This window comes from Mastomys coucha, unplaced genomic scaffold (genome assembly GCF_008632895.1).
Source record: "Mastomys coucha isolate ucsf_1 unplaced genomic scaffold, UCSF_Mcou_1 pScaffold20, whole genome shotgun sequence".
Taxonomy (NCBI): domain Eukaryota; kingdom Metazoa; phylum Chordata; class Mammalia; order Rodentia; family Muridae; genus Mastomys; species Mastomys coucha.
Window position 1 is genome coordinate 63,164,722 of NW_022196903.1, and position 7,126 is coordinate 63,171,847.

Here is a 7,126-nt window from a genome sequence, read left to right on the forward strand (position 1 = left end):
AAATACCTTTTTGTCTACTTCTTTCCATTAACTTCACTCATACTGCTTGCAATCTGTCTGTTTCTGAAATTTCTCAGGTTGTGGGAGTATTGTTCAAAGTACCAAAGAGGCACACACACACGGTGTATCTGGAAAGGATTTTATTCAGAATCAAAGTGAAGTACAGGACAGATACACAGAAATAGAGCAGCAGTCCCTGCATAATATTTACTAAGTAGATAGTTCTAACAACTTGTGTTTTACACCCACAAGGAAAAGGAGTTTGTTACTGAGTTGTGTAAGTATATCTTTTTTGTTGTTGTTGATAGCATTTTTCAATATATGCGTCCTTCTCCCCAGATATATCTGATTGTAATCACAAGCATCATAGATCACACAGAGGCATTAGCAATAAATCAACATTTTCTGCAAAGTATTATTTTAAGACCACTGTGCATAACCCCTCACAATTTTCAATCCAAATTTACCCTGTCTACAAGTAATGTGGGCATGGGGAAGGGAAGAGTGACTGAGGGGATGGACAGCCAATAACCAGCCCAATTTGACACCCATTCCATGGGCAAGCACCAATTCCTAACACTATAATGATACTCTGTTATTCTTGCAGACAAGGACCATGTTGTCACTGGGGCAGTGGGCAGTTCTGACAGCCAGGATCCAGTAGAGCAGCCACCTGAGAACCCCTGAGACCCACTGAGCAAAGTAAATTTGTTCACAAGGGACAGTAGGAGTTCAGTGATAGCTCCTGAGACCGATGGCTCAGATTTCAGCCCAAACCCCTTACAGCTGCCCCTGCAGATGATGTGTGCTCTATCAGGCAGATAATGCCTCAAGCTCCCAGCATTCTAGCTGAACCCTACAAACAGTCATCTGATCACAAGCCAAGCATGCCATGCCCCATACAATAAAAGGGGTGGTTTGCCCCCTCCTCTCTCTCTTACTTTTCTCCCCCTCTTACTCTTGCACTCATGTTCTCCTACTCTTACTGAAAAGAAAAATTAAAGCTTTAGACCTGTGCTGACTAGGAAGAAAAGTTATGGGCCTAAGAATCCACCACAAGCTGGCCCACATAGGCCTGGGAATGAGCAAGCAAGTTGTTAGATATCATAAGAGCTGGCAGGTCAAGAAGACATAAAACTATAAACATAGAGGAAAACATGTCTAGGCAAACGAGGACATGTCCAAAGCCCAGGCCTGCAAAGACGTGCCTGGAAGACACTAAGTAATGGACCATCTAGTCCTCTCAGATATGGTTTAAGGTCAGATGCTTTGTTGACTCAGATTAACACCAACCTTAGGAATTTTCCACTCTGTTCTGCATGTAATAGTTAATATTTGAACTAGCCAATCATGTATGACTACACTGATTCCTTTGTTCCCTCAGACCTTTTCCCTATATAAACCCCTAACTTTCAAGCCTCGTGATTGGCTCCACTATCTCCTATGTGAGATAGGTGTGGTGCCGAACCAGAGCGCCCTGAAATTAAAAATATACCTCTTGTAATTACATCAAGATTGGTCTCTCGTGATTCTTGGGTGCACGTCCTCCCAAGATTTGAGTGGGGTTTTCCCCCTGGGGTCTTTCATTACTTCCTCTCTTACTCTTCTCCTCTTACTCTCCCTCTCTTACTCTCTTTCTCTCTCTCTCACTCTCCTTCTCTTGCTCTCTCTCCTCTCTCTGCTCTTTGTTCTCTTCTCTGACTTTCTTCCTCTCCTTTCTCTCTCTTTCTCCTTCCTCTCCTTTCCTTTTCTCTACTCAACCAGCATATTTTATCCTTCCTTCAATAAAATAACTCATTCATAGATTTCCTCCTTTTTAACTAATACACTGTGCAGCAAACAAGTCAGCACCAGGGGAGAGAGACCCAGGACTCAGCAGCAGGCCTCCTGCCTCCAGGGAGAGAGAGAGCTTCAGCCAAGCCTCAGCCCAGGCCACCAGCACAGGCCCCCAACTTTGGAATGACAGTTGTCCTCTGAGAGGCTCCAGCCAGCAGTTGACACTGACAGATACAGACACCCACAGACAAACATTGGATAGAGCTTGGAAACACTTATGGAATAATAGCAGGAAGGACTGTAGGTCCCAAGGGGACTGGAATTACACAGGAAGACCAACAGCTTCAACTAACATTGGCTCTTGAGTTTATCATAGTCTGAACCACCAACCAAAGAACATAGAGAGGGTAGACCTAAACTTCCCCACTTATATGTAGCCGATGTGCAGCTTGACCTACAAATGGGTCCTGGACAAGAGGACTGGGGCTATCCAAAAAGCTGTTGTCTATCTGTGGGATATGTTCTACTAGCCTGGCTGCCAGGTATGTCCTTGAAGAGGAAGGACCTAGCCTCTCAGAGACTTGGATGGGAAAATACCCAAGGAGAACCCCACCAACTCAAAGGAGAAGGCTAGGATAGGGAAATGATTGTGGAAGAGGGTGACTGGGAAAGAGGTAGTGAATAAGTGAAAAATCAAATCAAATTAAAGTAAAAGAACACTGTTCACAACACAAAGCATTGTACACTGGATTTGGCAGCTATTCCCACAAGACTATATTTTTCTGAGTATATCTGACCGTGTAGATGATACTATGAAGACGCAGTATGGTATAACTTGTTTATTTTATTTGTTAGCATTTTTGGAGATAGATATGCATGCAGCCTGGGGAAGTTATAGTTCCAGGTTGATAAGTGCTTTGTTTGAAAAGGAATGTGTCTCTAAGTCAAGTCCAGTAGGATTAAAAGGTTGCTAAGCTTTCTCAATTCATACATTCCCAATTCTGACTCACTCTTTTCCTATAGTGTTGTATCTGCAAAATTTTATTTACTGTGGTGATTTGAATAAGAATGTCCTCTACAGGTTCACATATTTTCATACTTGGTCCTCAGTCATTGGAACTATTTGTGAACAATTAGGAGGTGTGGCATTGCTGCAGAAGGTTTGTCACTGAGGGTATGCTTTGAATTTTCAAAAGCTCAAACCACTCACAGTTATCTCTCTACTTCTCTGTATCTCCTATTGGTAGATAAACATTTAAGTTATTAACTACTACATCAGATCCATTCCTGCCTGCCTACTACCATGCTTCTCACCTTGTTATTCCAGGACTAATCTTCTGCAACTGAGGGCTTCCCAATTAAATTCTTTCTTTGATAAATTGCCCTGGTCATGATGTATTATCAGAGCAATAAAAAAGTATGTCATTAAATAAATGATAGCAAAGGTATAATTCATAGACACAGTGAAGTAATGCATAGAGAGAAATACTGGTGGGGAAACATACATCTCCCAAAGAAGGAAAAATAGAATGGATGTTATGTGCGACCTTACATTATCTCTATACACAGAGGCTCCCCAGTGTTCTAACAATCATGTGCTCTTAGCGCAAATGACATCCATATTTTTTGTATGACCACGAACATACAAAACAGGAAAACAAAACAGCAAAAACAGGAACATACAAAACAGCAAAAAGGGAACATACGATCCCTTCCTATATCTCTTAAGATAGACAGATAACCTGACCCGGTCCATGGGTCAGTCAATGGGGTCTACAAGGGAGAGAGTGAGGACAGAGGGGCAAGAGATGGAAAGAATGGAGACAAGACATGCTGTCTGATCAGGTCTCTTTTATTGAAAGGCAACTATGGGTATATATAAGCTGTGGAGTGCAGCTGGAGACAGTTAACCACACATCCAGGATGTGTTTGAGAAAAACAAGGTGTTATCAGAGTGTGTTCAGCTGTGGTGGACTTCTTGCAAAAACATCATGCTAGGAAAACAAGTCTCTCCTCAGGAGGGAAAAGTAACACCTGTAAGTAAATAGCCTGAGATGGCTGCAGAAATGATAGTCACTTTCTACTATGAGTCAGCTTCCAACAGTAACCTATCTCTGAAACTCATCTTATTAAAACAAATGACTTGTACCCTGGGTTGAAATGATAGTCACTTTCTACTAGGAGTCAGCTCCCAACAGTAACCTATAGCTAAAACTCATCTTATTAAAACAAATGACTTGTACCCTGGGTTAAGTTTCTATATAACTACACTTCTTTGCGTACCAGGGATTGTATTACACCAGGAAGCACTTTTTGTTGTTTACTTTTTTCTTTTTAATGAGTCATGAAACTAAACCCTTGTTTTGATTCTAGGCCAGGGAAAAGGACAGGGATTGAAGGCAGGAAACTTTCTCTGACTTTTGTATAAAAACATCACAGTGACTTTTAAGGCCTGTCAAATAGAAACACTTTCAGCAGTTGAGCAGTGGAGACATAATGAGGAGCAATTGGGGCAGCCTGAGCTCTCACTTCTGCTTCCATGAGTGGTTTATGTCATGGCTTGACTCAGTGTTGGAGGAGTACTATAATATTGTTGACAGTAATAGCTTGCAAAATCTTCAGGCTGCAGGCTATTGATCTTGAGCAAATATTGTGTGCCAGACCACTGCCACTGAACCTCCATGGGACACCATCTTGCAAGCTTGTTGCAGCATAGATCAGGGGTTGAGGAGATTTCCCTGTTTTCTGCTGATACCATGCTAAATTACTGTAAATGTTCTAACTTCCTCGACATGTGATCGTGACAGTTTCTCCCACAGATGCAGACAGTGAGACTGGAGACTGAGTCATCTGAATGTCACATCTGGCATCTAAGATTGGAAAATGAAAAACAAATCCCCACATGATTAATTGTCTTGCAAGAGGATTTTCAGTGAGACCAAGCAACACTGACTACAGGAAGCTAAATAAATTCCCGGCGCTTTCTTTCTTACCTGTTAGCCTCAGCAGCAGCAACCCAAGGATCTGAGTGAACACACACATGCCTGTATGTAATCAATGTGAGGCTGACTCCAGGACAGGGTGTGACCTGACTATGAAGAAGTGCTCATGTCAGTGGACTGTGCTTTGGGTATATGCAAATCAACAAAGGTTAGGCATACCTGCAGGACTCATAGGGTCATTAGCTCATTATAGACCTGTGGATCTCTTATGTCTTCAATTGAGACACAATACAGGTTTATTTGTAGGGAATGTGTTTCTCTTTGAACAGAGAACAGCAACTGTCTTTGAGTTGCAACTTACTTTGATTTCTATCATGTTCCACATAGAATTTTCATGCTGTTTTCCTCCTTGTTAGGATGTTTCAGATATGGTATTCTTATCGACAATATGTAATTATTTTCATAGTCTTTTCATAATTAGATTTAGATCTTATTGTGTTCCTTTGGTTTTTCTTCCTGTTTGTTTGTGAGGCTGAATCTTAGGTAAAACATTTTTGCCTTACCTTTTCTCACTCCAAGGTCCCCACATACATGTTCCAGTTCCAGGCCTCATGTATCATTAATTGCTTTTGTATGCATTTATGTATTTTTACACACAAACACACACACACATTACTGATATAACTAGGTGAGTCCATATAAAATTACATATATGTGTGTGTGTTCTCAGGGTTGATCTTTTCAAGTGGGACATTCAATTGGAATGCTCTTCCCTGGCAAAAAGCATCTCTTCTGCTGACAGCTTTACCTGCTTCTCCATAGTGATTTTTTTTTTTAGATGTGAGGCCTCATGGGCTGTTGCCTATTCTATTTGTCATCTTCATTGGTGTCTTCCTTGTTCAACTCACATTTGAGTAGTCATATGGTTGACACTTGAAAAGTATAGCTTGTGCTATTACTAGGAGACACAACCTGACAGCAAATTCCAGATCCTCTGGTTCTGTCAGTCTATCCACTTTATTTTTTAAATGTTCCCTGAGCCTTGGGTATGGGAACATTTTATAAATGTATCCCTTTGGGCTGAGTACCACAATGTGCCTTGCCCACAATTATTTCCAAAGAACTAAAGAATACAACTGGAAGGTATTTTTGTAAATGAAGACAGAGTCTCACATAAATAATCCACCTTTTCAGGTAAAAAATCTTACTTTACTTATGTATGACAGGTCAGCTACTCAAAATTTGCTTCCATCAAGTTAACAATATTGTGGGGTTTCTCCTCTTTTTCTATGTATGTGAGTACCCTTCCTAAATTCATCTGGAAATATTTGTATATCCAATGCTCCTGTGAGTCTTCAGATTACAGCACTTGACTTCTTCCCATTTTAATACAAGTTATTGCATTTAATACATATGAGTATTCTCTGAGAAATAATTATTTGTGTCCTTAAAGGTACAATGGATCTCAAACTTGCATGTGCTATGGGCACCATATATTTTCTAAATATTAAGAGGACATGTATGTTAGTCTAAGTTTACAACAGAAGAACTCGGGTTTCTTACATGCGAAAGAAGCATGTAAGAAAATGAATGGAGAAACTATGCATGGGGAATTACAGCCTTAGCAGTGTCCAGACTTCGTGTGAGTTTCCATGAATCATTGAGTGGGAAATTTTTCATGTATAGACAACCATTCTATAGGAGATAAAGATTCACACAGTGAAGCTGACAGTGCTCATGGTCTGAAGATAAAGATGGACACAGGTAAGGTGTCAGAAAGAAGAGACAGGATTTCAGGAAGCTGAAGAGGGTAGGTTGTTGACCTGGGGGAGGAGGGAGGGAACAGAAGGTTTATTTGGAGGGGAAACCTGTAAAAGAGCTATCATTTGAAATGAAAATAAAGAAAATATCTCATAAAAAAGAAAGAAACCTGTTACCTTAAAAGAAAACTAAAAAAAGAAAAATAATAATAAAAAAAGAAACTGATTGATCTGAAAAACTAACGATGAGGATGATTTTGAGTATGTGGTCACAGTGTTTCTATTCAAGGATATGTCATAGATGCATTTATGTACAATAGAGATAAAAAGTTTTCATCTATCATTACTTCTATATTTTAATTTAAATATATTTCATGTACTGACACCATAAATTCATGGTTTTCATTATTATTATATATTTTCTTTATTTAAATTTCAAATTTTATCCCCTTTCCTCATTTCCTCTCCACAAACCTCACTGTCCCATCCCCTCTCCTCTTGCTAACTAACCCACCCATTCCACCTTCCCTGTCCTGGCATTCCCCTAAACTGGGGCATTGAGCCTTCATAAGACCAATGGCCTCTCCTCTCATTGATACCTGACAAGGCCGTCCTCTGCTACATATATGACTGGAGCCTTGAGTCCCT